This window comes from Pinus tabuliformis, chromosome 3_1, assembly GCF_031772625.1.
Source record: "Pinus tabuliformis cultivar Carrire ecotype Pingquan chromosome 3_1, CPIR1, whole genome shotgun sequence".
Lineage (NCBI taxonomy): Eukaryota > Viridiplantae > Streptophyta > Pinopsida > Pinales > Pinaceae > Pinus > Pinus tabuliformis.
In genome coordinates this window covers 597,747,566-597,759,206 of record NC_142301.1, presented here as the reverse complement: position 1 = coordinate 597,759,206, position 11,641 = coordinate 597,747,566, and positions in this window count along the sequence as shown.

The window sequence follows — 11,641 nt, the reverse complement described above, 5'->3', positions numbered from 1 at the left end:
CAAGGTCAGTTGATTACATCATTTCCCAGAAGTTCTCCCTGAAAAACTACTCAGAACTGGTCAAAACTGGACCATACAGACTGTTACACATAGGGGGTGCGATGCGTCTCACCTGTTACACACAGGGTGTGCGATGCATACTGGAAGGCCCTTCTATAGGGTGTGATGATCATCACTTGGAACATCTAATGGATCTCCCTGGGCCTCATTATTGAACATTTCTTTCAACATTTTTCACATTGGATTTCCAATAGCAGATGGTTGGTCAATAAAGCCACTAATCACATCATCCTTAGTCTACCTTTTAAAAGTAAGAAATTCATCTAAAGTAAGAGGAGGACGCAGATTTTCTTCCTGATATTTTGGAGGTGATGGTTGATAATTATTAATTTATAGACTACGTCTAGTGGGTGGATATACAATGAGGTTTTGAACAACAATCCCTTTTTCAATTGTCATGTTTCCTATTCGGCACCGGATATACACATCTTCAGTTTCCAGACATGGCCTTCCTAGTATTAGAGGGTGTCCATCCAACTGATTTATGGGGTTGATGACCAGGAAGTATACTAGGTATTCCCAAGAATCTACAGAGATGATAATGTAATCGATAGTGCCTTCTTGTGTGACTATCGATCTATCGGGCAATTCCAACATAATGGTGGTTGGTTTAAATTTTGTAATCCTAAGGATCCCACAACTTTCTACACTCAAGATATTTATTGTAGCTCCTAAGTCCATAAGGGTGTTAGGGAAGTTATGCCCCTAGATCTGAACTGTAACTTTTTGGTTTCCAATATCATCATAATTAACAGGTATTTGCTTCCCTAAGATAAGGTTAGAAAGTGTTCCTAACACATGGACTGTAGGAGGGTATTTTGGTTTTTTTCAAGACTTTTTAACACATAGTTCCTTAATAGTCTTGGCATAAATTGGAACGTCTCAGATAACCTCGAGAAAAGGAATTTTAATACATAAATTTCTCAATTTCCCTACGAGATCAAAATTAGAATAAATTGATGGTTTAATTATAGTAAGTCTCTCGAGGTGTGGTGGAGCAGCATCCATAGTTGTAGCAGAATCTTTTTGTTTCGCTAATTCATTAGGCGTTTCCATTTTAGTGATAACTAGGGGTGATGGAGAGTGTTCTGTTAAAGGCTACCCTTTGGTAAGGTTTTCATTGTCTACTTGCCCATGTTTCCCTATATCATCTTCCGGGAAGATCATATGTCTAGATCTTAATCGCATCTCATTACATTCGAAGCAACTGGAGTCATACTGTGGATTTTCGACAATTTCCAAATACGGGATGGGTCTATTGTTAAGATTAGGATTTTCCAAGGAAGGTAGGTGACAACACATTGGAGGTGGAACATTTGGAGAGTTTTTAATGGTTCTTGTGATTGAGGCAATGACCCAACAAATAGATTGACTAGTCCCATAGGGCGTTGCCAATTTGGAGACAACATTGGTCCCTATGTCGAGGAACTTACCGAATGGGACACGGTATAGGTTATTTGAATAATTTTACCATGGGGGTGTAGAATATTGTTCAATAGGCCAAATCAGTTGCTTTTCCCATGGCGGTGTAGACTATGATTGGTATTTCCATGCCGTATTAAAAGGTTGTTGCCACTAGGATCAAAGAATCTATTGTTAGGTATAATGTCCAGAATAAAGCAAAGAAGGATCTTGGATCATACCTGGAGGGTGTGTCTACCATTTTCATTGTTGAGCCATAAGGTACGCTAGCTGAGGATCTTCCTCCACCTCCTTGAACAAAAATTTTAGTTTTGGGAGCAAGGGACAGTGTTCTGTGGAGTGATCTTTGGCACACATGGCACATATTTCGACTGTCTCCAGTCGGCACTCTTTGTGGTTATGATTCTTTTGGAATCAAGGGAAGAAAATGGCTAAAGCCTGTTCTTATTCTACTTGTTTTTGTTTCACCTTCAAGACATCTAGTTGTGTAGTTAACGTACTCAAAATATCATTTAAATTCTTCTAGGATATTACCAATTTCTGTGCGAGTCACATGTCCTCTTGTAGTTCGGTCGGTTCTACTGAGAGCTTCACGAATCCTAGATTTGGTTCATGTACTTCCTTGCGAGCACCTGATACATAGTTTTACAATGTCATCATATTCTTCCTTAGAATATCACCTTGTCCCATTAAATTAATTGTTTCTAACCATTCATCTTTCAATCTTCTAATCAAAGCAATTTTCAGTGTTTCTCTAGGTAAAATGGTATAAGGTGATATTTGCAGGTTATATTGGAATCTTTCGACGTATTCTTCTAAAGTTTCATCTTCTTTGCACATCATTTTAAATATTTCTTCTTTCAAATCCCTAGACCAATAATAGTCCTGGTATTTAGTGAGCAAGGTATTTTTCATCTGATCCCATGAAGTTATGGTACCACCCCAATCCCATAAACCAATGTAGAGTTGCTCCCTTTAAAGTGGAAGGAAACAATTTCAGTTTTTGCAGTTCAATGGTATAGTCATAACCTCGACATAAGACATCCAACATCAAGGCCCTCAAAAACCATTCCATGAAAATTTGGAATATTTTGTATTGGGATAGATTTCATTGGTGCATTTACATGTGGGTCAACAATAGGGTACTCTATGGTCGAATTTTGTGCTTCTGGTGCAGCATTTTCCATTTGGTCAAAAATATGCCAGTAATCCTTAGGGATCTCGTGGTCATGGGATATTATCTTAAGAACAATGTGTTGGATAAGTTTGGGTTTCGAGTAGGTCTTACAATGCTATTCAGATTAGGAATTCCAGATTCTCCCTTTGCAACAGTTGTTGTTGGAAATTCATATGATTGTAGGTGTGACTCACTTGTTTCACCTCCTCCCTCTCTTAGGTTATAAAAATTCCCCTCCCTTTTACTGGAAGACCTGGGATTATTAATAATTGTAACTTGGGAACTCTTATCGGACCTCACATTGTTATCGTGAATCTCAGTGTGAGCTACAGATGATGATCCTGCCGCTTGAGAGGCAACAATAGAACCCTTCCAAGATGTTGTTTGGGGATCTACTGACTGTAGAGTCCAAGAACTACTTTATCTTGACCTCCTTTTTGTCCATATTTACCTCCTTTTTCCTACTACTATCTTCCAAATAAATGCAATAAACATAAGGTTTTGATAAGGTAAACATTCATATGTCCTCTTTTTCATATTTGGACAATATGCCTTATTTTTCTATTAAAGTTTACATGCAACTACAGAATTGACCTGAATCTGTAGCTAATCCATAGATCTCTAGCTACTTCCATTGTTGACAGGGTTCTAGTGTGCCATCTCAACAAAGGAGTATATGGGTAGACAGGGAATGATCCTCTCATGGATTTCTTCCTATTTACTCGAGCTAATTCCCCAGCAGATCCGCACTATAACACAGTCAACCATGGTGGTCAACAACATGATAGTGTGATGGAACAAAGTATAAATTTTAAGAGATTTCATTGATTTTATTTTTCAATAGCAAATCGAAAAATAAGCGATATGATTTAGTTTTAATAAGGATTATAGTGAAGTCTTGTAGGCTTAAATTTCTCATATTGTTAATAAGAATTCTATAGAAATACTAGCAACTCTGTGTAATGTGTGTGCCACCGTTTGTAATTTGAACATCCTGTAGAACTCTTTTTTGCTTAATACAAATTTATTGTTTCATATATTTTATGTGTTTTTGATTTAACGAGGCCGACTGCCTCGTGGAGGGCCCGTGTGCACAGATCAGGTCCTTGATTCGCAATAATTAGATTTTCTTTTTTTTCATAGATTTAATTCATGGATGCCCTGATTTCATGTTTTTAAGATGAAGTTCAATGACGTTCGTGACTCGGTTCACTTGATTGATATTTGTATCGTTCATTTCGTTTGCTTAATACCTAGCATAAACTCAGTAATTTCATTTCATATGTTTGCCTAGCATAGCTTAGTGATTTCATAGCTCAATAATCTCGTTTCTGTTTTGATTTTTGCATTGAAATAAAGTTGCAGTATATAAGAGTGGCAGTCTTTCTCGGCTTTTGAATTCAAGCACATTTCATTTCAAAGTTGATAAATTAGGATTTTATTTATGTCATTTCATTCTTTCATAATTAGTTTTGTTTAGCTGAAGAATAAAAATCCAAAAACAATTGATAAGTTAAAAAGAAGATTAACATAACATATTCATTGAAAAGAGTTAAAATAATTATCTGATCATTCTAAAAACTCAATTGAATCAGAACTAATTCTAGATATAACATTTAGGATAATCAATTAACAATAAAATCTTAGAAATAACATCCTAGTATATATAATAACATCATCTCAACACTAATTCTAGAGTTTGACATTAACTTAGATAACGATAACATAATTGCCTTAACAACATAAAAGACATTTAGCACATACAAAGCACTTGCACTTCATCAGTTTATTTGCCCTAATCGATAATTTATGATTACAATTTAAGAGCAATAAATTGACTAAACATTTTGGTGTTGTTGTCGGGGAAGTGAAAATAGAAGTTACAAAAAAAAATCAAATAAAAAAATTATACGCATAGGAAAGAGACTCTAGAGGTAGATTTGTAGGTCGAGGAAGAAGCTTAATTCCCACAAATCTGCTCACTCCACAACAAATTCGAAGTTCCACACCACCCATTGAAACTCGAATTCCATCCATAGGCCAACAAAGACTTCCTGAAGTCTTAAGATCTAAAATCCAATCTATAACTTCTCCTACTTCATCTACTGAGGCAATAATCGAAGAAGATCCTACATCCCCAACTACAGAAGTAGTTTTTCTATCATCCACTGGTGAACAAATTCTAGGAGAAGAATTAGAAATTCCCAGTGAAGAAAAGGAACAAGAAACTCATCTTGATTATCCTTTCATAGAGGAACCAGATACTAAAGAAGTCGTCATGGTTGAGGAAGGAGATGGAGAAGTACACAAGGTCAATGGTGAACAACCTAGGATTGGAGAAGGAAGTAGAGGTAGAGGAGGTGGTGGAGATAGAGGAAAAGGAGGAGGTAGAGGTAGAGGAGATCAAGATCCTTTTGGATTTCCTATCTTTGATGAGGATATAACCCTCACAATGAAAAAAAAATCACCTTCTATTCTTCCTAATTTCCATCGAAAAAGAAGTGAAGACCCAGTGACATTTCTCTTTGAATTTGAAGTATTATTCCGATCATATGATTATCTACATGATGCTCAAAAATTAAAATTGTTCCATGCTACCTTAAATAATTCAGCATTGAAATGGTTCATGAGTCTACGAATGACTACTATAAGGACATGGGACCAAATTAAATAAGCATTCTTAGAGAAATATAGGGACTATTGTATGCCGCACAACATTAGGGATGAAGTCTTCAAAATGACACAGAAAGAAGATGAGAATCTTGAAGACTTAGTTGAGAGATTTGTTTATAATATTAAAAGGGAAAAAATGGATAGTCTGGATGAGGAAAATTTGAAAGCCCTCCTACTCAAATTTATCAAAGATGAGTGGATTGATCTCCTTAACTTGATAGGAAAAAGAGATATTTCTCAATTACCATTTGCAGATATTTGTGATCTATGTGTACATATCTCAAGGGGTAAAGCACGAGTTGGAAAAAGTCCTAGGGATCCTCTCTTATCAAGAATTAATAAATTTGCAGATAGGACAGTCAGTAGGGCATAATTAGGAAGATTTCTTGATACTTTAAGACAAATATTTTAGGGAGTCTTAGTGGAAAATTGACACCCTTAAAATACAAAACAAGCAAAAGTCCAAAAATGCTGCATTATCCATCTTTTGTCCCAGATGTAGAAAGAAGCATGCTCTAAGAGAATGTCCTTTAGACTTAAAAAACATAGAAACTTGTGCCATATGTGCAGATAACCATGATACTAAAGAATTTCCTTCTCTACTAGGACTTAAGGATGTATTTAATGATGAAGGAATACCATAAAAAGTAGACCCTCTTTATTTTATTGCCAAAATACCATGGCAAAACTCTCAAGCAAATCAACCACAAGGCTTAAATCACAACAATTTTCTCAGTTTTCACAAAATAATTGGAATCCATCTTGGCAGCCTTGGGCTCAGGCAAAATCACAATTTTGGAATCAAGGACGGAAAAATCCTTATGGGACTTATGCTCAATATCAACAATATTCACCGTCCTATCCTAATTTCCCACCACAATTCTTACCTCAATATAATCAAATTCCTCAAGCTAATCAATTACCTCAAGTTCAAATCCAAAATCAAAATCCACATCTCTCCCTACCATTTGCATAAAAACCAAATCAATTACCTACTCAACCACTTGCGAATCCAAATAATAAAATGTCACAACCTATTTACAATATGGAAGGGAAAAATCCTCAAACCTATGTAATAACTCCACTAGATCTAAATAATGTTCAATTAAGATCTGGTAGAGTATTACAAAGAAAACCACATGTTGTCATTCAGGAAGCAAGGACAAATCTTCAAAAAGATAAAAATCAATCTGAAGAAGGAGAAATCTCTCTTCCTCAGAAAGAAAATAACCAAACAGAGAATGTTCCTATAAATTTTGATGATACTCCTATTATAGAACAACCCTCAGTATCCATTAAACCACCTTTTCCTGAATGGTTGAAAATTGATGAAGGAGTAGAAAAACAAATCACATTTCCTGATTATAATATGTTGGATGAATTAAGAAATGTTTGTATAAAAATTCCTTTATTGCAAGCTATAAAAGAAATACCAATTTTTGCAAAAAAAATCAAGGAATTGAGTACTCAAAGATCAGGAAGAAAAAGAAAAGACATAAAAAGAATTCAATTAGTTGGGAAAATTGCAAACATCATGATGGGGAAAGCAACAATACAAAAATATCTAGATCTAGGGAGCCCCATTGTGAAAATTCACATCAAGGGAACTGAAATAGCAAACACACTAATTGATCAAGGAGTAACCATAAACATAATGAGTAAACAAATCATGGATTCACTAAGGCTTCCTAATATTCAATACACACCAACATTGTTGCAATCAACAGATAGGTTTATAATTAAACCTGATGGTGTATTAGAAGATGTTTGTGTATCCTTAGATTATTGGGAATATCCTGTCGACTTCATGGTTTTAACACCCAAGAATAATTTAGGAGGACATCCATTAATCCTAAGAAGACCCTGGTTAGCTATGGCTGATGCTTTCATTGGTTGTAGATCAGGTGACATGTTTATCTCACATAGAAGTTATACAAATAAATTTACATTGTATCCACCTACAAAAAACAACAATAGAAATAAAGAGTGAGGAATAGATATATGATGATGATGATATACAACATGTTTTCACTACTGAACATGTAAGTGAGGAGGACCAAATTTTAATTCTAATGGAAAATAATGAACCCTCCTCACATTATGACCGTATTCGAATCGAATATCTATCATCTAGACAAATGTCTTTACACTCTATGGAAAAGTTTGGAAATTATTTAATAGAAATTTTTCCAGCAAAACTTTGAACGCTAATGAAAACATGGAAGAATTATAGAAAAATCATTTAGTAGAAATTTTACAAAAACACTCTTCTGCTTATGCATGGGAATACACTGATATAAGAGGAATTAATCCTAAAACTTGCATGCATCATATCGAGACCAGTTAGACAACCACAAAGAAGAATGAATCCAAATATGAAAGACATTGTGAAGGAGGAATTACAAAAACTGCTAAATGTAAACTTCATCTATCCAATACCAAACAGTCAGTGGGTTTCACCCTTAGTAATCATTCCTAATAAAAATGGGAAATGGAGAGTATGTATCGATTACAGGGAATTGAATAAAGCAATATTAAAATACCACTTTCCACTTCCTTTCATAGATCAAGTTTTAGACACATTAGCAAGGAAAAAGCATTTTTCATTTTTGGACAGTTTTAGTGGATACAATCAAATTCAGGTAGCACCTGAGGATCAAGATAAAACCACATTTACCTGTCCATGGGGAACTTATGCTTACCGAGTACTTCCTTTTGGATTATGCAATTCTTCGGCAACATTCCAAAGAGAAGTCCTCGGAATTTTCTCTCATCTTATTCATGATTGTTTGGAAGTATATATGGATGATTTCATAGTTTATGAAGATTCTTTTGAAGAAGCACTAGAAAATTTAGAAAAGGTTCTAATAAGATGTGGAGAAACAAATCTTTAGTCAATTCATGAGAAATGTTTTATGATGTTTAATGATGGAATTATTTTAGGTCACCATATTTCAGGGGATGGAATTCAGGTAGACTCATCTAAAGTAGAGGTCATTTCTATATTATCAGTGCCAAATTGTCAAAGAGATGTTAGGAGTTTTCTTGGTTTTAATAGATACTATATAAGATTCATAGAAAACTTCACAGAAATTGCATCTCCACTCTTCAAACTACTTACCAAAGACTGTGAATTCAGTTGGGATTCTGATTGTTAAAATGCCTTGAAACTTTGAAAAAGAAAATCTCTGAAGCACCTATTTTAAAAGGACCTAATTGGAAATTTCCTTTCCATATATCAACTGATGCTTCAGACACAACCTTAGGAGTTGTGTTAGGACAAAAATACCTTACTCCTTATGCAATCTATTATACCAGTAAAAATTTAAATCCAACAGAGCTAAATTATATTGTAATTGAGATGGATTTTTTAGCTGTAGTTCATGCCATTAATAAATTCAGACATTATATAATTGGCTATGAAAATTTCATTCACACAGACCATTTTGCCATTAGATATCTAATGAATAAACCAATCACTAATGGAAGAATAACCAGATGGCCCTTACTATTGTAAGAATTCAACACCACCATTATAGATTGACTCGAAAACAAAATACAATTGTTGAATTTTTATCTAGAATTAAGAATGATAATAATGATAAACTCGTGGAGGATAAATTTCCCAATGAATATATTTTCACAGTATATACTAAATCACCTTGGTATGCATATATTGCTAATTTTTTAGCTACTGGGAAATTACCATTTCATTTTTCTCTTAGAGAAAAGAGGAGGATAATTCATTACAACACATCTTACTCATGGATAAACGAAGAATTGTACAAAACAGGACCAGATCTCATCATCAAAAGATGTGTTCGAGAAGACGATATACCAGAAATACTTAAAGCATGCCATGATGAACCATGTGGAGGAAATTTCTCTGACATAAGAACTGCTTATAAGATCCTTCTCTTAGGATATTATTGACCTTCCATTTTCAAGAATACCTAGGAATATGTTAAGAGATGTGACAGTTGTCAAAGGATGGGGAAACCTACTCTTTCAAATGAAATTCCATTACAACCTCAGGTACTCATTGAACCTTTTGAGAAATGGGTGCTAGATTTTGTTGGTCCAATCAATCCACCTTCAAAACAAAAAAGGTATATTATGGTATCTACTAATTATGTCACTAAATGGGTAGAATCTAAAGCACTTCCTTTTGCTACTGAAAATGTTGTAGTTTCATTTCTTTCTGAGGATATTTTTACCGGTTTTGGTGTCCCAAGAGAAATTGTAATAGATCACGGAACACAATTTACATCCAAATTAGTATAGAAGCTCGTGGAATAGTATAAAAATAAGCATCAGAAATATACCCCATACCATATACAAGCCAATGGACAAGTTGAGTCTACAAACTAGGTGATTGAAGCAATTCTCACAAAGACTGTACACTTACATAGGAAGGACTGGGTAGAAAAGCTTCCAGAAGCTTTATGGGCTTATAGAACTACATGGAGAAGCAATACAGGACATACTCCCTATGAACTTGTTTATGCAAACCAAGTCTTACTTCCAATAGAGTTCCAGATCCAAACCTATAAAAGAAAATTCTAATTGGATCTTTACTTATCAGAGGCACAAAAACAAAGGATTGGACAACTCAATAAGCTTGATGAAATAAGACAAGATGCCTTCCATAAGACTAGACTAGTTCAACAACAGAGATCTCGATGGCATGAGAAATACATCAAAGAAAGAAAATTTCATCCAGGATATTGGACATTACTTTTTTATTCAAAGTTCAAGAATTTCCAAGGAAAATTTCTTTGAAAATGGTGTAGTCAGAATCAAGACTACTGATGAAAAGAAAATTCCTCTTTTAGTGAATGGACATTGACTTAGACTTTATCAAAAGCCATTGACAAAAGAAGAACTTGTCAAAAATTTCCAAGATAACTCAAAATTGAAGATGGTTGAGAGGAATTCTTCTTCGTTTCCGCCTTAGAAATTTTATTTTTCTTGTTTCATAATGAAAAAAAAATGTATAAACATGAAAACCAACAAGTTGTTGGCATGCTTATACATAAAATTTAAATTGAAAACTAACTATTGTTGGCACCTTAAATTTTCTCTTAATATTTTTTCTAAAAATCCCTTTCTTGAAAAAAATTTGCTACAGAATTAGTGACTTTTTGTAGCTCTGATAAGGTTTTTGTAGCCAATCTAACAAGGACACTTTGTGGCTCAAATTGAAGAAATTATTAACTCCTTTCAAAGTGTTAGAAAATTATGTATTACAGAGCAATGGAACACATAAAATATATTGCAGAAATATAAACACATAAAACAAGGGAGACACAGATATACGTGGTTCACCCAATTTGGGCTACGTCCACGAAGAAATAGCCAATCCTTCCTTTTATATTATCTAGCAAACTGAAGAGATACAGCCTATAACAGACCTGTTGTAATTCCCTCTTCCCTCTCACACAATCTCCTCTATCTTTCGCACTCATAATACAGATCTACATAGACGCAATGCAACTCCCTCATATATAGCGAGGGGTTGCCTTCTAGGGCAAAAAAACCTAAATTAAACATAACTTCTACCGTCAAATCTCCACCTAATGAATGGCCCAGATTGATTACGAAATTGCAGCATTTTAAAAGTCAATTTTACATCTATTTTTAGCTTCAGGGGCATTGCCCTCGATCCCCTACTAGTGGGGGGCTCCCAAAAATCGCAGCCGACCCCCCTGGACCCCCCTTGCAGTGCACATTTTATGGGCGACGTTGCTACCACATTACAAAATAGGGTCCAATGTGGCAATACCTATGAATAAGGAAGATAATTAGGCTCCACACCCAAAAATCTCCCACTTGGAGACTAATTATAGCAACTCAACCGCTGTTTCATTTGTTGGACAATGACTCCACTTTGGACCTGGTTGTTTCTCATCTTTTTCATACTTGAAGACCTATTCAAACTTAGTAGAATCTCAGATTCTCCCTGGTTACAACTTTTGTTAACATATCTGCAAGATTCTGGCTAGTGTGTATCATTTCCAGCTTCAACTTTCCCTCTTCCAATGCTGATCGTATGAAATGGTATTGAGTTGAATATGTTTAGTCTTGGAATGAAATGCAGAGTTTTTTAAAAGATGTATGGCACTCTGCCTATCACTGTATAACCTGCTTAAGTCCTTCTTACCAATTTCATCCAAAAACCTTTGTAACCAAATGATTTATTTACTAGCCTCTATAGTAGCAACATACTCTGCTTCTGTTGCTGAGAGTGCAACAACACTTTGCAATTTTGAAACCAAACAGACAATTGTTCCACCTATAGTATACACG